We start from the raw sequence: 24050 nt of genomic DNA, 5'->3' as shown, positions 1-24050 counted from the left end.
TCAGCTTCTAGAGCTCATGAACTATTCTTTGGCTCATGGCCTCCTTCCACCTTCACAGTCAGCAATGGCTTTCTCACATCTCATCATTGACACGTATTCTTCTGCTTCCCCTTTACACACTTAAAGGACCATGTAATTAGGCCTCCTCAGGTGATCCAGAATAATCTATTTTCAGATCATCTGAGTAGCAACCCTAATTTTTATCTGCAACTTGAATTATCTCTCACCGTATAACATAACATATTCACAAATCCCAGAGAGATTAGGACATGTACATCTTTGGACATCTTTGGTATGCCATTATTCTGCCTACCATATGCATGAATAATTTTTCCTTTACTTTTCTTCAGGAACTCCATGGACCATCATCCACCTCTGAAACTATATGCAAACTATTCACATATATGCATGATTCTAGAGAAAGGGTCTATAACTTTGAACAAATTTTCAAAGTTTAAGAATCACTGAGCTGGGTGCAGTGGCACTTGCCTACAGTCCCTGCTACTTGTAAGGCTGAACGGACAATCACTTGAGTCCAGGAGTTTGAAGCCAGCCTGGGCAATATAGAGAGACCCTGTCTCTTAAAAAAACAAAAATCACTGGACTAGCTGATAGAACGCCAATGTTCCTTAAAAGAATAGTTTGGCAGTGTCAACCCTGCAAAATTTTAGTTTGGCTTTTTGATATGTATATTTTTAACTATAATCATAAAACCTTGATATGGGTTGAAAGTTTTTTTCTTGTATTTTTCCTCTGTGTGTTTTTATAGACTGTGTATATGGAGAGAGAAAAAGAAAACTCACCCATGTACAAGAGCAAGCAAATGATATAGATGTTCTTTGAACTCTTTTTAATATTCTAACTTTTTGTAAATTTGAAATTATTTCCAAAAAAAGTTGTATTTTTTAAATTAAGTCCATCTCAGAGAAGCAAGACCAACACGAAAATAAAAGTTGAAAACCCTGCTAAGCAAAGTTTTTAATACATTCAGTAGTATATACTGTTTTCAAGTTACTGTCTGCATTCTTTTTTTTTTTTTTTTTTTCGAGACAGAGTCTTGCTCAGTGGCCCAGGCTGGAGTGCAGTGGCGCGATCTCAACTCACTGCAAGCTCCACCTCCTAGGTTCACGCCATTCTCCTGCCTCAGCCTCCCGAGTAGCTGGGACCACAGGCGCCTGCCACCACGCCCAGCTAATTTTTTGGTATTTTTAGTAGAGACGGGGTTTCACCATGCTAGCCAGGATGGTCTCCATCTCCTGACCTCGTGATCCGCCCGCCTCGGCCTCCCGAAGTGCTGGGATTACAGGCGTGAGCCACCGCGCCCGGCCTGCATTCTTTCTTGAAAGATGAACAGACCTATAGCTTTCACAGTTTTATCTAAATAAGTTAATATGTTGAAGCCAACATTGCATCAGTTGTAGCTTACTCATTATAAACTTTAGCAGGAGGGAAAAAAAGCATAGAAATTACAAGACCTCTGTTCTTCACACTACCCATATTTACCATCCATTAGCTGGTGATTGCATTTCAGTTTCCAAGAGCAAAACCCCAGATTTTAAATTATGACTTCAGTTCTACTCTTATTGACAAGTAAAGAGGGGTATGTAGAGACACTAACTGTGAGTGGAAAGGGGTGGGGGAGGGATAATTAACTCTTGACTGTATTGAAGAAAGCAAGCTGACACTTCTGCCCTAATTGAGCACCTAAGTAATTGAGTTCTTTCTTCTTATAAAGTACATTACTTTGTAGGGTATTAAAGTTCCAGGCAGGAATTCTTACTAGTTTTAACCCACGAATTTTATGTCTGAAGTAAAAGCACTTTTCCCGTTTTTTTCTTTGAAATTTAACTCAGAAATTTGCACCCCCTTGTGGTCAAATATAAAATTCTTAGTTTTCAAAAGACCGTTTTTTACAATCGGGCTCTCTGTTCAGGCATAGGAACTACTGTATGTTAGTTGATTTTGTTTTCTCCCATTTTAGCAAATCAAGAAGCTTTCATGAAAGATTTTTTCTTAAATAAGACTTTAAACACAATTGGACTTAAATCTTCTAAAAGTGACTTACACATAAACTTCAGTCTCTGCAAAATAGAGATAATTGCACCCACTTAATGAGTTACATGATGATTCGATGGAAAAATGCATGTACATGCTTAGCCCAGTGTCTGATACATATTAGGTCTTCAATAAATGTTATCATTTATCATCATCACTTTAGAATTCTCTTGACAGATTATATCTAGAAGGGGACTAAGATAAAAATTTCTACAGTGAGGAAACCAGATTGTGCTACTTACCTATTTGTAAGTTCTAGTACAATTTTACAGATGTCTCCCAAATATACCACTTATCCAGACCCCCCCTAGCTGATTGTCCCCACAGGTACATTATATTTTTAAAGTACAAACAATATGTGGTTATCCCTGAATGCTAGAAATTTGGATGATTTTTACTTTATATATATTTTAGATGGGCCTGGGTTTTTTAACTTTAACAATCAGAAAAAGCAATAAATCTATTCCATTTCCAGGTATTACTCTTATGAGATGGTAAAATAAATTAACATCCTTATTTGCCTAACAGGGATCATTATTCATATTTGGGAAAAATCATTTGTCAGTTTGATTTATCATTTTAAGGAGCTCTTGAATAAGAATGCTAACCCCGCCCAGCGCCATGGCTCAGGCCCATAATCCCAGCACTTTGGGAGGCAAAGGCAGACAGATCACGAGGTCAGGAGTTGAAGACCAGCCTGACCAACATGGTGAAACCCCGTCTCTACTAAAAATACAAAAATTAGCTGGGCGTGGTGGCGCGTGCCTGTAATCCCAGCTACATGGGAGGCTGAGGCAGGAGAACTGCTTGAACCCGGGAGGCGGAGGTTGCAGCGATCCAACCAGCCTGGGCAACAGAGTGAAGCTCCCTCTCAGAAAAAAAAAAAAAAAAAAAAAAAATGCTGACCCCTAATGGCACTAACTGTAGTTTGATTTTTAAACAACCATTAAAGAAGCCAGTTTAAAACATCAATGACTGACAATAACAAACATTTACTAATATGCCAAGCACTGTTGAAATTCCTTTAATATGTTAGCTCATTTACATCCTTACAACAGTCCAATAAGATATTAATAGTACTTGCTTTACAAAAGGTCCAACAGATAATTTACCCAACGAGGCACAGCTAGTAAGTAGTGGAGCTGGGATTCAAACCCAGGCAGCTCGGTTCCAGAGTCGGCCCACTTAAGTAGTGCACAAAAGTACCAGAGATTAAGTAGTGTATTTATACTACTCTACCATGTTACTTCTTGCTGATCTCAAATTGCTAAAATTCATTTCTTTTCCAATACACTTCAATAATGCAAACCATGCTACCCTTCTCCCACTTCCTTATTAGTACTTCAGGCACTTTCATATCTACTGTCTTATTTAACATTCATAATGAAGGTTTTAAAATATTTACAACTTTATAGGGCTCGGCGCGGTGGCTCACGCCTGTAATCCCAGCACTTTGGGAGGCCGAGGCGGGCGGATCGCGAGGTCAAGAGATCGAGACCATTCTGGCCAACATGTTGAAACCCCGTCTCTATTAAAAGTACAAAAATTAGCTGGGCGTGGTGGCGCTTGCCTGTAGTCCCAGCTACTCAGGAGGGTGAGGCAGGAGAACTGCTTGAACCCGGGAGGCGGAGGTTGCAGTGAGCCGAGATCGCGCCACTGTACTCCAGCCTGGCGACAGAGCAAGACTCCGTCTCAAAAAAAAAAAAAAATTTACAACTTTATTATCGTTAATTGTCCTATAAGAGTGCCCATTTTTTTTGAAGGTAGACAGGTTTGCCTAGATATGGTGCTTCTACTTACCAGTTCTAAGACTTTGGGGCAGATTTCGTAATCTGAGCCTCAGGTGTCCTCATCTGTAAAGTGAAGATAATACCTACTTCATAAGGCTGTTGTGAGCAATAAACACGATTAATTCGTAAATCATTTATTTAGCACAGTGCCCAGCACACAGTACACAGTCAATACGTGGTAGCTGTCAGTTTACCAATGTGTTGCACAACAGAAACTCGTCTTTGCTGGATTCAGTTCACTTATCACGCCATTAAAAAAAAATCATCCTAAGTGACACAGAAAAACTGCCCATTCCTATCTCAAAAAGTTTATGAACAAGTTAAAACGGTAAGAGAAACTGGATTCAATGAAAGCGCCTTCGCAACAGGCAACTTAGGACCGGGAAGAAGGGCTTCAGCAAAATTAATCATTAACTTTAGGCAGGCGCACACGCACACACACCGTTAAGGAAGGAGACCACGCCTCCTGTGTGGGCTCAGGTTGGATCGTACAGCGTGGTAGAGAACTCCAGGGCTGCTGAATCTGACAGATGTGGATTCATCCACTTCTGTGCCACCTGTGCTGTCTTGGGCAAATTACTTAACGTCTCTGAGCCTAGGTTTCCTGGTCTTCAAAACGAGAACAGTAATAGTTCCTACCTGGTAAAGTTGTTCCGAGGCTTAAGTGCGATAACCCCTGTAAAGCGCTGGCGAACGGCAAGAGCTCTACACGCCGGCAGGGCGGTTTTAAATGCACGTGTATCCATATACAAGGTCTCATTGATACATTCCGTTGTTTGGAGTTTAGACACTGGCTGTAAGACGTTTTTGTTTTCTCCTAAGCTGGACCCGTATTTGTTTACCTCCAACGTAGACTAAATGCCTGTGGGCTGATAGCTATAAGAGGACCCCTTGGCCCCACAGCCTCTACGTTAGCTTCACCTCCGCGGCTTTGCAAAAGCGCTACACGCACGCGCAAGAAGCCAAGAGGACTGCAACCGAAGAAGCAACGGGAGAGCCGTGCACCACGATGATTCTGCGCATGTGCTTGGCGGGAGGAGGAGGAGGAGGGGAGAGGGTTGGAGTTTGCGCATGCGTAAAAATGTCGGGAAAGCAAGAGAAGGGGGGGTGAAGAGGCGGTATTGACAGCTGTGGAGGCAGCCCGCGTTCCCGGCATGCCCCGGGGCGGCGGGGTTGGCTCTAACGAATTTGAATGAGGAGCCTCCGCGCTTTCGGCGCCATTTTCGAGTGATGCCTGATCTCATCAATCTAGCGGGAGAGACAGGATAACCTGTCCGAGAGTATAGCGCCACTATGACTCCGCCGGAAAAATTACTTTAAAAATCGCCAAAAATTACTTGGAGCAAAGGGCAGTCGGCGGAGCTTCGCCAAAGCTGGCGCAGTCGGTAAGAGCCTGAAGAAGTAGCAGAGCGGGACTCAGGAGGTGGCAGTGGTGGGACCCGCAGGCAGTGGGGGGTGAAGGGAGTGGGCGCCGGGTCTGCTCTCACTTAATCGCGAAAAATCCGAGGAAGTAGGGTTAGGGGCAACTTGGGCGTCTGCGAGTGGGCGGCGGCGAGCGGAATGTGGCGGGAGCGCGGAGAGACGGGGCTGTGGGGGGAGGGGAGCTGCAGTTTGAGCGGGACGCGGACCGGCTGCGGCGGAGCAGCCGCCGCCCAGCGGATCTGTCAGCAAGACCCCCGCCCGGGACCGGAGCCGGGGACGGCGCACGGCGGGGTCTCTGCAGGCGGCCGCTCCTTGACAGGAGGACTGGACGCGCGCCCCTCCCCCATTTCCGAACCGGGCCGCCTTTTCTTGCCGTTTTCCCGACCCGGTGATGGCCGTCATCTCGTGACAAGAAACTTAAGGTCGACAGAAAATTCAGGACCCGGAATCATGGGTCCCTCCGGTGGGTCGTGGCAACAGTCCCCCCCGCCACCGCCCGGCACCCATCTATCTATATTGTCTTTTGACGCTGAAGCGTGAGGTGCCCCAGGAATGAGAGTTTCCCAAGCCCTGGCTGCCCTCCCCCGGCGCGCCGGGTCCCCGTGAGGTCTCTAGGTAGGTAGGACTGGCCGCGGCTCGCGCTTCCAAGATGGGGCAGGGGCAGGCTTTTGAGGTTGTAGCGGACTCCTAGGAAAGATGCTGGACTTTAGCTTCTTTCTGGGGATTTTTGTCATTTGCTCTCGCAGCGTTGTCCTTTCTCAAAGGGGAGGGGTGTTCACGGGTGAGATGAAAGATGGGGCTTCGAGCTAGAGATTTCCTTCTCGTGGCTATTTCCTCCGAGTCGCACTTTTCTTAGAAGACTGTTTTCTTCTCCGGTGTTTGAAACATGTCGCAAGGAAAAAAGCAATCTGTGAAACTATTAATGTTTTCCTCCCCCAAAAGTCTTTACCCGGACAACTTAACGGTAATTTTGCGATCCCCACCTTTTCTTGACGCTGAGGAGGAGGGACGAGAGTTGTTATTTGTCTTTCCCTTCGGTAATTTTTTTTTCCCCCTTAGCTGGTGGTTTCTATCAATTCTTACTCCACAGCTCTTGAGTGATGTGAGCCAGTGACGGCATTAACTTTAGGTAATACTTTTGTGGCCTTTGTAAAAATCCCGCGTTAAGGATGTATTAGATCTTGAGTTCTTTTCCGCGCTGGAGGCACCACTAGATTAACCCTTTGCCGGTGTATTGCGTGTGGGGCGCACGGCTCTGGGTTGCAGATATTACGGAGATGCTTTTTGCAGCAGCTATTCTGTTCAATTGTTCGCAAAGAGGAATAACGCTTCCTGGGAACCGCAGTGACAACGCTTCTTTAGGACTGCCTGCCTACAGAGTTTTTCCCCCTGGAATTGATATAACGATTGATTTATTTCTTATATTCTATGAAGACTGGGGGACCCGCCCTCGCTTAGAATGTTTCCTGGAGGAGAATAGAAGAGTGCAATGTGATGTTTTTCAAATTGTGTCTAACGGAGCTCCCTAAACTCTGGAATTGTTACCCCCTGATTGGCTGGAAGGAAGCGGGCCTGGGGGGTTTGAATGTTGAACGCTAAATTATAATTCTCGACTTTACGAAAAATTATACTTTTAGCCAGAGAACCACGGAAATAGCTACGAAACGTTAGGACGAGAGTTTAGAAAAAAAGTTGGTTTTTAATAGTTTTTTTTCCTCTCAGAAAGGATTTTCGTGTGGTTCTCAAATGTATATTAAAAGTAAAACTGAAGAGGCTGTTTTCGCAAAATTATGTTTCTGCTGGTTGAAATTACAAGACTTTTATATATTTGTCACTGTTCTTTATTGGTTAAAAACTGAGTGAAAAATTTAGTTTTTTTCCTTTGATAGGAATTTTTCATCTTAAACTACATATATTTGTTGGATGCTGATTACCGGACAGTTGTTTCTTTTATTTTGATGCAAAGAAACTTTAATTTTCTTAATGTTTACGAGTGATCTTTTTAACATTTTCCATAAAAATTGAACACCTTACTTAAAAAACTTTTCGCATCTAGTGAAAATATACATTTTGCTAATTCAGTAACTGCAGTGAACTAAAACTTTACAAAACATTTATGTTTCTTAACTTAGACAACAGGTAAGCACAGGTGCGTATATATTATTTAGTTCCTTTGATAAATTCATTATGAAGAAATATATTGTATACAACAGTGTGGGTGTGCTGTTTTTTATCTGGTTGATTTTCAGTTGATTTTTGTTCGATGTTGCCTGAGACAGCCGTCAATATATTTCCATTTATTACCGAGCTTGTCATTCCATTTAATTGCATCTTGATAAAAGGCAGGTGTGGTTTTCAAAGAAAAGCGGTAAACTCACTGATAAACAGCTGTAGATGCTTTGAGAAACAGTTGTTTTAGTTTAATAGACGTTTATATTCTTTTATGAATAGTAGTTAAATTTTGAAGCTTATAGTGTGTATGTTCGCATTAAGTCAAATACGCATTGTTAAAAAATACTCAAATAAAAAATCTTATGGCTTTTATAAATCTCTGTAGGGCTGTAAATATAATTTATATTAGTAAGTGGAATAGCTGAGTTTATAATTCATACTATTTTGTACTGCCCTCATAACAAGAATTGTGATAACAGATCCCTTTTCATTACCTTTGTTCAAAGCTATTTATTTTGGGTCATCTTATGAACATTTCATAAAAGGTGCTAATTATCATCTCTATAAAATTTGATTTAATGAAATTTTAGGAGATCTCATTTCTATTTTAAACGTAATTATACCTAAAGTACCAGAACTCCTGGGTTTTACTTTTTATTGATGGTTTTTGTTTTGAGTTTTGTATTTTCATTCAAATTATGTGAGTTTTGGGGAGAGTTGGGAGCAAGCTTTAAATTCCACCAGGCTGGTTAAGTATAACCATACATTTTTAGCACTTTGGTTTATGGGATTTTTTGTTTGTTTAGGGGGTAATGGGTAAAGGATTGTTTGTTTAATAAGCCATTTTTAAAAGAAGTGAGTGATTCCTTTATTTAAAATACATCACTTCAAATTTGAGAATACACTAGCGCCTAAATAAAATCCACAGCATTCAAAATATTTTCACTTTTATGTGATGCTATGTAAGAGGAAGATTTTGGTTTTAGACTTGTGGGCATATAGATATAAGTTACAACAGATGTGTATTTTTTAATGTTTATGTGCACTTATCCATATTTCTCTGTAGAAATTGACAGTTGTAGTTTATTTTGTATTACAAAGTTATTTATTACCATAGGAAAGCAACTGCGGGGTGTGGTGTTGCTATAATAGGTCACCCCTTTTTAAAGTTATGTTTACCTATTGTGGGGGAAAGGGGACTGGTAAGGTATCAGTCTTCCTGGTAGCATTGATTTTCATTTGTTTGCCCCCACACTATTTTTAAAAATTCAAATAAAAGTGCAATTTCAGACTTTTTAAAAAATACTGTTGACCTGTCTTAGTTGTACATTCAGAAAATGTAGCCTCGAGTGTTTGTATGTAACACTGCATATTTTTTCTAATCAGATTAATATCAGTTTTAATGTTTAGCATGAACTACAGCTAAGGATAAAAATTTTAAAGTAGCTTTCATAGTCTAGATTCCTGGTTTCATCATGCTTTATGTAGTACATTTTTGTTTTTTTTGTTTTGTGGAGACTTGTGTGTATTTTTGTTTGTTTGTTTATTGGTAGGTAGTAACTATTTGGAATGTCACAGAATACTTAAAGACAGAAATATGGGTCAGTTGATTTGGTTTACAAAATGAAAAAAAATTCCCAGAGACTGTATTAGATAAATCTTATATATGACACGTTAGCTTTCTTCAAAAGAAGATTATAAATTTATAGTTTTGAAAAATTATTCTATAAAAATTCTCTTATTTTAAAATATTACCTAAAATTGGCTCTTGTCTTTTTTTTCTTTTGTCTAATGAAGCTTAAAAATTCACATATTAATTTCTTTTTAACCCCTTTTTAGAAAACACAGATTTTTGGTCTGATTATAACTAGAAAACACATCTTAGAAAAAATTGTCATATATATAGTTCCGTGGGGGTTTTTGGTTTTGTTTTGTTTTTAATTCAGCAAACTTTGAAACATTGTATACCAGGCAACTAATTTTGGCACATAATTAGAGCTCAACTATGACTTGCTTAAATTTTGTAGCCCCAAATCTCATAACACCAAAGGAAATCAGTAATAAAATACCACTTTATTTCAAATAAGCATTGAAAATGAGATTAAGCATTCAATTTTTGAAAGTGACAGTATTAGAACTTTAATGTCATGATTGTCTTAAGAGTAACAAGATAGATTTTTAGAATATCACATTACTATTATATGTTTATTTATCTCATTATTTGCAAGTACAAATGATTGTAGATCCTTCATATAAACATTACTTTCTGGTGGGGAACTGAATTTTTTTTATTTTTTTGCCTCGGTTGGTTTTTTGTTTTTATTTTTTGGTCTGTATTAGAGATACTTTAAAGGATCTTCCTTTTAGAAAGACAAGTTTTAAATATTGAAATTGATATTAAATATATATTTGTATATTATTAATATTTCTTATCAAATTATAAGAAGTTTACTATACCTTTGGTTAATCCTGCCTTATTTCAGTAAAGAAAATTTGTACTGGAATAACTTGTAGTGGTTTCTAAGAATAAATAGTGAGCTCTATTTTGTAATAGATTTTAGATTTGAGTTTTACTATTTGAAGGTTTTTTAATATTGCCTTTTTTATCATACACATTGGTTTATTATTTTATTTATATCCAGACCTCTTTTGCTTCTTATTGGTTAGTATTTTTTGTCTCCCTACTATTTAAAAACTTAACATTTGGCATGTAGTACATTTTGTTTTCTACTATTTTCCTTCTGTGATTTTTAAACTTAAGATACCTTAGTTTTCAGAGTGCTCAAATATGGAAAAACTGTCTATGTCTTTTGAGGAAGACTGTGTATAAATGATTGTAATTTTTTAAAATGTCATGGTATTTGGATTGGTGTTTATGAGTTATGGATGATTGTGTGGGTTTTGTCATTGAACAATCAAATATTTGGCAACAGAGGAATAAAGGTTTTTTTAGGTTTTATTCTTTCATTTTCCTAAGCTATTCTTAAATGTAACTGGAAAATTTATTCAGAGCATTATGATTTACATGTAATACATGATACACCTTTGGTAATTTAATATTTTTATACAGTCGATTGCCACTGAATCATTATAATTCAGAAAGGTGAAAGAAATGAAAAAAACTACTTAACATATATTCAGTTACATCTCTTAGAAACATTAAAAAACCATTTGGTCCAGTAGTGGTCCATTTATTATTTGTAAATATGTTAACTTGTTAAAAAAAAAATAAGCTCCACATTTTGGTCTGTTAGGACTGTAATGTATTAAAATATTTGGAAATACTGATATTTTTCACTTAGGCTTGGCAGTAGACTAAAGTTGAAAATAATGGTAAATTCTTAGCCAGGCATGGTGGCAGGCGCCTGTAATCCCAGCTACTCGGGAGGCTGAGGCAGGAGAATCCCTTGAACCCAGAAGGCAGAGGTTGCAGTGATCCTGTATCGCGCCATTGCTCTCCAGCCTGGTCAACAAGAGCAAAACTTCGTCTCAAAAAAAAAAAAAAAAAAAGAATGGTAAATTCTGTCATCATTAAAACATTTGATAATTTGGAGAGAAAGTAAAATTTCGTCCCTGTCCCTTCAGTAACTTTTTAAACTGTGTGGATTTTATGAGTTTTACAAGTACAAACTACATTTCTGATATTTTCCTTATGAACTCTTGTACCAGTCCTCTAACAGCTACCCGCATACACACTCACCCATACTACTTTGAACGTGAATGCCCTAAAGAGAAATGAAAGCAGAAACATATTAATCTGATTTGTTTGAAGAGGCTTCGGATGATAAAGCATATCACAGGTGTTTCTAATCAAGTTATTTCTATTTTAAAAACATTTTCAAGTTAGAGCTTCTCTGAACATTGGCAAGATTAGGGTCATTTTGAAGACCATACCTCTGTGTTCAGGGATCAACTGTGGAACTGCAGGAGATGGAAATCTGTTGAGTGTCTTCATGCTATAATACATGACATTTTTATTGCAGGTTTTGACCTGTAGCAGAGAACCAATTCTGGAGAACAGCCTCACTTCTTTGATTGAATACTCACATAATGCATTGGAACATGACATGAGATTAAGGTATACTAATGAATTTTAAAACCATATAATTTTATGTCTTTGCAATATAATAGGACTAGACAATTGGTAAAGTTGAAATTTTTATGTGAACTAAAATCGATAAGTAATTACTAATAAACAGAAATCATCATGTGAAGTGGCCATAGCTGAGTTGTCTAGCTTACTAAAACTCCAGATTTTTTTTTATACAGTTAATGTTCTTCTCAGCATCCTAAGGTCTAACTCCAACTGAATTTATTCCAAAAATATGTATATATAGTAATTTTTATTTTCTTAAGGTTATTACAGTATACTCAGTAAAATATGAACTTTTCATCTTATAAAATGGAGAGTTTAAATCAAATGGAATTTAGTGCTTAGCTGTTTGACAGGTGGAAGAGTAGTAGGTAGAGCCTGCAAAATTAGGTAAAATTGATGAGAATATTTTAAGAAAATGTAAAGTATTCCAAGTACTGCCCTAACCAAAAGTGGCAATATGGTCGAAACTGAAAAAAACCACTTTCTTAAGCAGAAATTAGTAGTATCTTACTCAACATACACTGAGTAAAATATTTAAGTTGTTAATATCAAAAGTTGCAGACTCTAAAAATAAAATTGTAGAATCCCTAAACCTCCAGTGATTTGTATAGTTTTAGTTGAAAATTTCAGACAGTATTTAACTAATACAACTTTCATTTTCTAAAATGGTAATCTGGTATAGTGAAAATGAACTTATTGAACAGTATTACTAAGTATTACTTGGTTAATTCTTTCATAGTAAAGTATTAATCTTATATGTACATATATGTGTGTGCATTTATTTATGTAAAAACTATTTGCTAAAGTAAGGTTTACTAACATAGTACATTTTTTTTTTAATTTTTTCACCTAAAAATATTTATATACTTAGAGGAAATGTCAAAGGTTTGTTTTCATGAGAAAATTATTATTTAGTCTTAAGAATGAAGTATATCATCACGATCATAGAACTGCTTTTAACTTCCAACAATGTAAAATTTTTAAAGATGAATTCTGAGATGTGTTTAAAAGTGAATGTTGAAATACATATCAAAATACTAAAAACTGAAATTTGATATTTCTATATTGTTGGATATTAGGTAGATAATCCAGGAATGAATCGATTAACAGTTGAAGTTAAATAAAATGTAAAGATGTTTAGAAATCAGAGTTTAACATAAGGGTGAAGTTTAGATACTTTTGTATTGGTGTCATACTGTAATGTGGTTCAGATAAATATAAGGTATAGAATGTCTTCATATGTTTGATTTGAGATTTTTATGAAAAAGCAGCTTAGCTTGAATAAAATGAAAATAAATACAATTTTTCCCTCACTGACTTAACAGGTATTTTTCAGGTTAGAGAACATTAAGATGAAAAGTGGAAAATACAGTTACCTAAGTGTGTAGGAAAAAAATCCAGGTTCAGTTTATCACTTTCAATGCAGGTATCTTTAGAACAGCCTTAATGAGTTAAATAGGAAAAGAGAGACAGCATTTGAGTTTATATGGTAGATAAGATATAAATGCACAGAGTCGTCCAAATTTAGAGAGTTTGTGATTTGTGATCTTTGAAGATATCAAAACTTATTTTGAACACAAATATTTAGCATCATATAATTGTTCTTCCTATAGTTATTATACTGGGTTATAAACTTCTAATAATTTAGCTTAGTAAATAATTTCATATCTAAAAGAATAAATACAAATATTAACAGTTTACTTGTATTTGGTCAATTCTTACAGGGTGAGAAACTTTAACCTAATTAGGAGTATGGGTTATTTTAAGAGGCCAATTAACAAAGAGTTCAACTGCTGTGTATGATTGGCTCTCTTTTAACTACCCCTTGTAAGACATTTTGTAAAGATTTTGACCGTTTTAAATTTGCAAACCTGATTATCTAAATTTAAGGCTTGATATGTAGTTAATTATGTTGGAATTTGGGGGAAGAGATTTATTATGTTAATTTTTATCTTTTTTTCAGTGATTTGTATCTCATTTTTTCAATATTTATGTTTTTGGCTAAATGTACAATCAGGGTTAAATAACATTCACTTTTGGGAAAAATTCTTAGCTGTCCCTAAAATACAGTTATACCATGATTGTTCCTGTCTTACTGAAATAGTTTTTTTTAGGATAAAAAGAATATTTGAATAAACTAGAATAGAGGTAACTTATCTACATATGAAGGAACTTAAAATTATTATTTGTCAGAGATGTATGCTAGTTTATAAGGATATGTTACGTTTTAGGCAGTTTGTCAGCTATGACGTTTTAATAGAGGTTTTATATATTGCTGAGAATTTGTTAAATAATAGATACAATTAGCTTTTTAAATAAAAGTTTTAAAAATATTTATTTGAAGCAGTTTTGTTCATGTGTGTATTTTGTGTTTTTTTCTTAAACTAGCAAATAACATCCTTAACCTATTTCAGTTTTTCTTCAAATGAGGTCTAATGTATCAGAATTATATTTTCTGATAAGCATTTTTCAAAGGATAATATTTAATTAATGTGAGGGTTTAAAATTAAATACATTTTGAAGTGAAATTTCTATTCACAGCACCACAAACCACACTTTTGATACTTCATTAACATGTTGTTTGACTTAGTTTTACTTTCCTATTTTCATGGTTAGAATCTTAGAGGAGAAATGTGAAGCATGTTTCACATGTGGCTGCTGAGACTGATTAATCCCACTGGTTAATTTATTAATCCATTACTGTTTCTAAGTGTCTGAATTTTTAAAAATCTTTCTTGAGGATTTGCTGTGTTAGTCTTTTTTATTTTATAGCCTTCATACAAAACAAATATATTTAAAGTATCTTGTTATCATCTGATCTTCAGAATTATTTTTATTATTATTAACATTTTTTGTTCCTCATTGAGTTGCTAAGCAGAAAAATTTTTCAATTGTGATAAAAATAGAAGATTGGGGTTGGGTTTTGATTTTTTACAAAATATCTAAATTTAAAATATTGTTACTCTTTCATACTTTTATTTTAAAATGTCTCAAACTTAGCCTTCTTGATTAGGTATTATTATTTAAACTTACTTGCCAGTTCTAGCCTATGTGGGTTTTTCTTTTTAATAGTTTATAGATCTCCAAATTTTTCTGACTTTTTATATTTTTCTGAATCACAAATTGCTTAAGGTTCTAAAAGATGAGTTGCATTTACAGTTAAAGCTGTAAGTCTATAAATAGCATCACATTATATTTAAAGGTAATTGAACAGTGAATATTTCTATTTCTGTTACTCATCAATTAATACTATGTACTTACTAAGTTTTTAACTTTGTATTGCACATTTAAAATAGGTAAATTGCATATGGAAGTTTTCTTAATGGGATTTATGCAAAAACAGTGTGGACTAAAATCTTATTTCTTTGCTAATAGTGTCTAAAGTCAAACATATGGTGGTGATTAGATATGGGGTACTTGGGAGCCAGAGGCATTTTGTAAGCAAAATAAAGTGTCGTTTCTTGATTGGAGTTTGACACTTTCTTATTTTCCAGGAGAATAGGTAGGAAAGTTACTCTCTATGAATTTACCCCAACATTGGTTAAAACTCTTCAGAGAATTTTGATAATTGAGCAGTTAAATCTAAACTTACAAGGGGAAAATTATTATATATGTCATTAATTTCCTTTTCCTTGCATACATTATAGGTTCCCTTTCTAATCAAAACACCAGTTTTGTCTTTTTTCTCTCCCCATCCCACTTTTTAAAGAAAAATTATTTTAAAAATAATTTTATCATATAGTGATATAAGCGGACCTTGAGAGGTAGATTGATGTCTGAACCATTTTTCCTCTGTGTGTCAGTTTGATATTCTTTTCTCAGCTTGCTGTTTAAGAAGCAGCAGCAGCAACAGCAACAGCAGTGAATAAACAAGTTATCACCACAGCCCTTGTTCTTACCCCTTACAGCTGGGAGCAGAGGCTGGGAGATCGATGCTGCTTGTCAGCTGTTGTGCAGAATAACATCAATATGCAATAATGGTGGCCAAAGGAGCCTGCACCCATCCGTTTTTACAAACCCAGGTGGGAAGAGCCCAACTGTCACTGTACCACATACACAGTATAGAGAATACATTCTTTAGCAGAAAGGTTGCAGCATAAAGAGAACAGTAGATGCTTGTAGTTCTTAGACTCTATTATTTTTTACTATTTCTCTGTGGCTTTAGTTCATTTAATTTTTATTCAGTTAATTCCATCCGTTAGAATGGAAAACCTGTCTTGCTTCTGGAGGTATATATAGTATGTTTCATGTATATATGGTATGTTTCATGTTTTCACTTTTAAGCAGGTAGACTGAAAAAAATTATAATTAGTTGCTGATATCACAAGTTAGGTAATATATTGAGGATAGAAAAGAAAAGCTGGCTATGGCCACACAGGAGGGTTTCTTTCACTTTTGGACTACATTATCTTTGTTTTATAAAAGCCCAGTCTAACAAGGCTGAATTCTTGTTGATTTCACTATAATAAAAGAAAGAAAACAACATTCTATATTAACTTACTGTTGTAAATAACTAAAAGCAGGCAACAGATGAAAACTTATGTCTTTTTTCTTACTACTAAACTGCTTACTTTTTCTATTTACCATTTCCCACTGAAACATCTTTTACCTGAACTTTTTATCTAGAAAGCTTAGATTATTCTAAATCTTTTGGAAACAGGACTTTGTAATTTCAAATAATATAGAAGAATGTTTTTATTTTTATAATTTGAATTTGCGCAGATTTTTATAACCTAAATATTCAATTTTTTTTCTTCCTTTTACATCTAATTTCAATAGGTTAGAGTTACAGGGAAGTGTGAATGTTGGATTTCTATAAATGTTCTGAATTTATTTGTAGAAGTCTTGGTGGGAAACTACTAATACCTTTTTTTTTTTTTTTTTTTTTTGAATGTGTAAAGCCAAATGTCCCGTTTAAAGTTTGACATTTGCAATAGCATTCTATTTAAAAGGTAATCATAGTTGCTTTCTGGTCATCTTCATTAAAATCACTCCTTATCACTCTCACTCTTAATATTTTCCTGTGCCAATCACAGTAAATTCAGAATATTAGTTCCCTGGTAATATTACTAAAAAAAGCTTTGTCATAGTATGCGTCTAGTTATCTGAAAAAATAAATGAGCCCACAACCTTTTTTGGCATTGTGAAGTCAAGCATATTCAGCCATAAATTGAGGTTACTTTTTTGTTGTTGTTGACTAATGTTAGAGGTTTTTTAAAAAATGTTTATGTAATTTAACAGATAACATATTAATTAGTTACCTCCCCTAACTAAAACATGAGTTACATAATCCTCTCTGTTGAAAACACCTCATTTTTAATCATTACTTACTGCTTAGTTGCCTGCGAATCACCTGTATGAGAATAACCTAGAATTTAAAAAATAAAATAAAAACATTTTTCCAGACCTGGAATTTGCATTTTTTTACAAGCTTTAAGAGATTTTTCTTAGGAGCACCACATTTGTGAGAAGCACTGCCCAAAATGAACTTGGAGGAGGGATTGTTCATACCCACAAACCATCTACTTTTCCTGCATCTTTTTTTCCCGCATCTTTTTTTCCCCTCTTTGGTCATCTTGGATCTAAGCTTAATATTTAATTAGGAATCTTATTTCTAGATTAAGTTCTTGAATCTTAAATTCGGCTGATTAAAAAATAGATTTTTTTAGATTAAAAAATTGATTAAAAGTCTTGGTATTTCCTCAGTCACATGAGGAAAATCTGTGTTATCAGAGCTTTGTTTTCATGTAAGTGCCTTGGGCCAAATTTCAGTCTATTCTCTTTGTTTGGAACATTTAGTATACCTATTTAAACCAATACTTGATGAAAACCAAAGGAATTGATCACTTATGAATTTTTAAATTTTCATATAGATAGTGGCTGTTTTTCTTAAATATGCCTCCAAATGTTGGAGGAAATATAAAATGAGGAACTCTTCATATGCTGCTTGTGGGAGCTTTTAGCAATATCTTTGTAAAGTTGAAGATACAATAGGCTTGAACCCAACAATTTTATTCCTGGATGCTCTAGATAAACTCAGACATGTAGAAAAAAGTCTTGGTTATTTTTAATAGGAAAAAAAATGAAAGCAATGTAAATGTTAAGCAAGAAGAGAATGGCAAATTGTGACATAGTCATGTGATGAACTGTAAAGCTACTAAAATGAGAGCTGTGTTTATCATCATGGGTGAATATCCTACTTCAGCAAACAAAAATAAGTTGCATAAAGGTTATATACAGAGTAACGTATATAAAATATGTATGATATTATACCATTTATCAAAAGCTTGAAAGCAATGATAAAGTTTAAATTCTTGAATTGGTAGTAATAGTGTAAAAACATAAGAAATAAATATCAAATTCAAGATTGTGCTTGCATCTTTGGAAAGAATGGAATGGAATCAGGGTATAGCTCACAAAGGACATCATCTGTATGTGTAATCAATTTTCATAAAAAAGGAAGTAAGTATGGCATAGTTTTAGATTTCAGTACAGCTGGATTGGGAGTCCAGAGATAGGATATGGAGGTTCATTTTGGTATTCCCTTGATTTTTCTGTGAATTTTGAAGCAAATGATTTTGAAATTTTTAAAAACTTGCTGTTCTTTTTCTGTGAAGATTAGTCTACAATAAAGCGTATACTTGCAGTGCTCCGTTAAGAACATGGATGAATTTGTCATATTCTTTCTATTCTGTATCTTATAGTAAGTGCTTAACTATTAGTTGATGTAACAACTACAACTTAGAATCATGACCCACAGAAACCAAACATGCTAACCAACTCAAATTACTAGCGTATCTTTAAAAATATGTCATATGTTCCTTCCTTTGTGTACTTGGAATTGTGCAATATATGATACATGGATTATAGATGATGCAATTGTATGTGTGTGAGAGAGATTAATCAGTCTTGGAATATGATCTTGAATTTATCTTAAAATATCTGCAAATATATGATGTCCTCCAGAAGCTCATTGGGCTCCAAGTTAGAGTTTTAGCTTTGACTAAAATTTTTGACTTAAACTTCAAGAGGGCAATAGTAATAGAATAGCAAATTTTAAAAGCAAGTGATAAGCAGGATGTAGTGGCATGCAGGCCTGTAATCCCAGCTACTTGGGAGGCTGAGGCAGGAGGATAGCTTAAGAGTTTGAGGTTGCAGTGAGTTAGGATCACACCATTGCACTCCAGCCTGGGTGATGGAGCAAGACCCCATCTCTTAACAAAAAAACTAACAAGAATGCTGCACTGGGCTGAAACATACAAATGCTGCTGGGTGTTTATAATCTGATTGTTCTGCGCTGTATAAGGATCAGAATACAGTGGTGGCAACCTCAGTTGAAATGTTCTAACTTATATAATGTGATGAAATTTTTAAAGTCTTCCCTCTTTTCCCTAGGTTTAATAATGATAGAATGAAGACCATAATAAAAGAGACCTCTGCTTAGCAATTCTTACCTTGTAAGTATTAACTCTGAGTCTCCTTATCATTGTCATAAAAGGTTACTATTTGGTGTCATGTTCTGGTTTATTTCTGATTTTTTTTTCCTGCTTATCCTATTATGGTAACTTTCAAACCTCTCCTAGCCCCTCTACACGTTGAGATTTCATGTTAATTAATAGTTTAGAGCAAGAATAATGCCATTGCCTTGGTAAGTTATTTAGGGAAGTATTTTATACCCAGGCCCTATAATCTCCAAGTCTGAGAATCACAATTTTGAGCGCTTTTCCTTCAAAGGAATTAACAAATAGGTAATTGTCTTTTTTAGTACTCATTATTCAGGTTTATTGGTCTTATGGTTTTATAAATTGAGAGTATTCTCTCCACTTGAGAAATGATTTTGTAAAGTCTGTTTTTAATTTCATTAGGTTACACTTGAGACTTCTTTGTGAAGAGCTTAATATTTAGCTGTTAAAACTTGAGGAGGTGGCTGGGCGCAGTGGCTCACGCCTGTAATCCCAGCACTTTGGGAGGCCAAGGCGGGCAGATCACGAGGTCAGGAGATCGAGACCATCCTGGCTAACACGGTGAAACCCCGTCTCTACTGAAAATACAAAAAATTAGCTGGGCATGGTAGCGGGCCCCTGTAGTCCCAGCTACTCAGGAGGCTGAGGCAGGAGAATGGTGTGAACCCGGGAGGCGGAGCTTGCAGTGAGCCGAGATCGCGCCACTGCATTCCAGCCTAGGAGACAGAGCAAGACTCCATCTCAAAAAAAGAAAAAAAAAAAAAAAACTTGAGGAGGTGGGAGAAACATGAAGCTAGTCCCTTTAACTTCCCTTTGTTTTTTTTGTTGTTTTTTTCTTTTTGTTTTTTTTTTTTTTTTTCATTTATTCAGTACATATTTATTGAGTATCTACCATGTTCCTAGTACTTTTCTAGGAGCCAAAGATATAGCAGTGAACAAAACAGATAAACAAGTAAGTACATAAATTAAAAGATTTCTGACATGGATTCAAAGTCAGAGGTTTTGGGTGGGGGCCAGGACCATGCATCTTTAGCAAGCTCTCCCTGAGTAGGATGGCAGCAGCTGATCTGTGGTCCATGCATAGTGTAAAGAATCCACTCCGAAGAGCCAGGGAGCAAGTGTCCAGCTACAAGTCCTCCTTTCTTCTGTCAGGGAAGTTTGCAGAAGTGAATCAGTGGATAGCAACACCCAAGTGATACCTTCAGGGTAGACAGGAAGGTAGTCTGTTTAGTTGAAGGTCAGGAGCAGTCACCTTAATTATTCAAGACATCATTTCTCGCCCTGGATTGCCCCATCGCCTCCCAAGCTAAACCTCAGATATTTCCTGCAAATATCAAAAAGAGGATTTTTCTCCTTTTTCCTTCCTTTTATATATACACATGCATACCTCTTTTTTAGAATAAGAAACATTTTTCCCCAATTCATTTAACTTTTGAGACACTTAGAAATTCTAAAAGAATAATTTTAACAAGTTAACTGAAATTAATATTATGCCTCTAGAAAAACTCACAAGATCAAGGGCGTATAAAATGCGCAGGATACTTATTTCCGTAAAAGTATTTGAGACCTTAAAATCAGTTACCAAAAAATGTCAGTTCCATCCATTCCTTGAGCTAATTCTGCATCTCTAAAGAAAAACTCAAGTGCAAGACTTTCTATTATTAATGATGTTGAGGGCATGTCTCTGTTTAAATGAAACTAGTGCTTCACATGCTTTTATTACATTATCTCACAGTGACTCAATGTGTATATGTTGGGGATGGCCTTATGATCATAGACGATCAGCCATTGAACTCAATAAGGTGAGAATTTTTAAGTGGGGGATCAATTAAATGTTGAAAACTGTTAATAATAAGCCAGTTTGCAAAGTAGTAGCCAAATGCCACAGGTCACTTTCTTTTTCTAATTTTCTCCCGGTTACATTTTTGTCTCTGGAAAATTAGAATGGAAACATTTGCAAATCCCTAAAGAATCCTATATAGTCCAGGCTTGGATTCCTTAATTAGTCCCTTGGAAGCCAGCTCAGCCCTTCTTCAACTTAACTCTTTAAAAAAGGAAGTCTTTTTAATTCGTATTACACTCAGAATGGAGGGCAGTCCACTTTTCAACAAGAAATAGATATCATTGAATTCTAACAGATACATAAGCACAGATAACATCACATTCTTCATTTCATCTCCTTTATAAATTTCTAAGCTAGCAGTCTTTCTTGGATACTCTCCAGCATCTTTTAAACATAGGCCATTTATCATATTTTATAGTTGGAATGCTTTCTGTTGTCTGTTCTAGGTAGATTCCCCTTAATCTTAGATTCTAAAATGGTGATGTTTCCAATTAAACAATCCCCAGAATAATAGGTACATAGTGACTGGCAGTAGTCAGTGATGCTGTGTGATTGTGTGTTCCCCTTCTATCATTTTTTTAATGTTTGTTTAGTGCCATTTATTTTTCAAGATGGGATATATATTTTAATTAGCCGGGCGTCGTGGCGGGTGCCTGTAGTCCCAGCTACTCGGGAGGTTGAGGCAGGAGAATGGCGTGAACTCGGGAGGCAGAGCTTGCAGTGAGCCGAGATTGTGCCACTGCACTCCAGCCTGAGCGACAGAGTGAGACTCCGTCTCAAAAAAAAAAAAAAAAAAAATGGGAGATATATATATATATATATTTTATCTGTATACACATATTTTATCTATAATATATATTTACATATGTAGATATATTTTAGATATCTATATATATAGATAGATGTATTTTCTTTTCTTTTCTTTTCTTTTCTTTTTTTTTTTTTTTTTTTTTTTGAGTTGGAGTTTTGCTCTTGTTGCCTAGGCTAGAGTGCAATGGCACGATCTCGGCCCACCACAACCTCCACCTCCCAAGTTCAAGTGATTCTCCTGCCTCAGCCTCCTGAGCAGCTGGGGTTACAGGCATGCACCATCACGCCTGGCTAATTTTGTTTTGTTTTTTGTTTTTGTATAGACAGGATTTCTCTATGTTGGTCAGGCTGGTCTCGAACTCCCAACCTCAGGTGATCTGCCCACCTCAGCCTCCCAAAGTGCTGGGATTACAGGCATGAGCCATCTTGCCCTGCCTAAGATGGGATTTTTTTAAAGCTGTTCATTTGTGGAATGTGGATGTTCTAGAAGTTGTAGAACAGTGATGTTCATGTATACAATGCTGTCAAACAATGGCAGTTTGGGGTTCATTTTTACAAATTAAATATAGAGTTGGAATTTTTTCAAGTTTATTTTTCAATTTAGAGATCTTAAACTTTCGTTGCTTAACAAAAAATTCAGAAATAATTATGTCTTTTTTTCTTTTTCTTTTTTGAATTATTTTTATTTTTCACATTGCATTTTCGAATACAGACACTTAAATTATATATTTCTGTTTGTAAATGTAAACATATGTTTACCTGCAAATGTAAATACATGTTGACATCTGTTATGTAAATTTAAATATATATTTGGTGCTTAAAAAACGTCTCAAAACATTGTCAGCAGTTAAGAACATTACATCTCTCTTTTTAATAATCTACAACAACAAAAATCTTAAAACATTGACTTTATAAATAGGGAAAGAAAAGATGAAGCAGAAAATTCACCAGTGCTGTCAATGTTAGTTCCATAAACAAAAATGATAGAGATAAATTACCTAATTCCAAAGACTTATTAAATTTGGCTGCTATCAAGAGCAAGGCTAGTAAAAAGAAATAACAAAAACTGTTTCTCACATATGACTAGTTATCAATGTAAGTTTTTAGAAGTATTATCAGGTTAGCAATAAAAGCAATGGCATGTAATATCAGCCAAGAAAATATTGTCAATTGTAAATTATAAATAGCACAAATGTAGGACTGACTGAAAATACTGCCAAAAAAAGTCACAGTGTTTTAATCAGTGGAGCAGTAGGTAGTCGATATATGGCAAATGATATAAAATCTGTTGTGCTTTCAATAAAACCATAATAAGGTAATTATATCATGCACTAGACATAGCCAAAGTTTCTCTTATTTTTAATTATTGTGATAGAAATTTACTCTTGTGTAAATTGCTGTATACCTGTGTCACTGATGAGGAAATTCTAATTATCTTGAATAGTTTTAAAAATGGGAATGTTTCTGGGAGAAAGGAATTTCCCAAAAGAGAAAAAATAAATTGCTCTTTTGGCAGTTGGATTAGTGGTGAAGAGTGTTATAATCCAAAAATTTCATAAAGGTACCAGCTATTGTCAGCATTTGGTAGTAAAGACAATGTCTTATAAACCTATTGATACGATGAAGTGCCATTAATTTAGTAAATATATAAAATCTAGGCTCTTGTGTATTCTATAATTTATGAATATAAAGTTCACAGTATGCTGCAGCTGTTTTTCATTGTTCAAATAATTGCTATTTTTGAGAATTAGACATTTAATAAAAATGTCAGGTGTTCCTTGTCCTCATTCTCCCATATTTGTCTTATATATGTTTAGCAAAATGAGTTAAATATGAGGTTTTATGCTTAAGTGATGGCTGTGTTTTCGCTCTTAATAAAATTGCAGCCATAAAATTTGATTTTTAGTGCCAAAATTATAAAAAGGGGTTGGGCTTGTTTCCTCGACCTGAACAACTTCTTACCTTCAAGATGGATGATGCAAAGAGGAATAATAGGGAATTTCTTATGTATGAAGTTACTTGGTTGTTTTCTTAGGAAAACAAAAGGTAGAATTTAACAGCATGGGGCCTGATTTAAATAGAAAATAAATGTACAGATATAATCAACTCTGCTGTCGTGGGGATTTCAAGTTATAAATGCAATAGGTAACATCCCCTGACTTATTCTATGTAGTTTTGCCCTAATCTACTACCTATTAGTCTGAAACTTGAGTTTTTAAACTTAATCTCTACGTAAAAACAGGAATAAATTGAATGCATAATTAAAATATATGTTGTCAATTATCACACCTTTTTGCCTAGACTATAAGCTTCATTTTTCCTGTTATATCCACTAAATTAATTTATGCTTGTTTTTCCATTAAAACAAGTTACTTTGGCTGGGTGCAGTGACTCACGCC

At 35.4% G+C, this 24050-nt stretch overlaps 1 long non-coding RNA gene across 5 annotated transcripts in view; it reads left to right on the top strand.

Moving 5' to 3' along the window:
- The first annotated feature begins 1239 nt into the window (after positions 1-1239).
- LOC100939824 (uncharacterized) overlaps positions 1240-24050 on the top strand; it is an 88487-nt gene continuing 65676 nt past the window's right edge. For 2 of the 5 annotated variants that reach the window (XR_008512902.2, XR_008512901.2), the window contains exons 1-3: positions 1628-5230; positions 11423-11517; positions 18931-18992. This is a non-coding gene — a long non-coding RNA (uncharacterized LOC100939824). Of the gene's footprint in view, positions 5231-11422; positions 11518-18930; positions 18993-24050 lie in introns of all 5 variants that reach the window. The other 3 variants (XR_008512904.2, XR_010136777.1, XR_010136778.1) reach the window with 3 other exon arrangements.

This window comes from Pongo abelii, chromosome 14, assembly GCF_028885655.2.
Source record: "Pongo abelii isolate AG06213 chromosome 14, NHGRI_mPonAbe1-v2.0_pri, whole genome shotgun sequence".
NCBI lineage: Eukaryota > Metazoa > Chordata > Mammalia > Primates > Hominidae > Pongo > Pongo abelii.
This window is presented reverse-complemented; position numbering and strand designations above follow the sequence as displayed.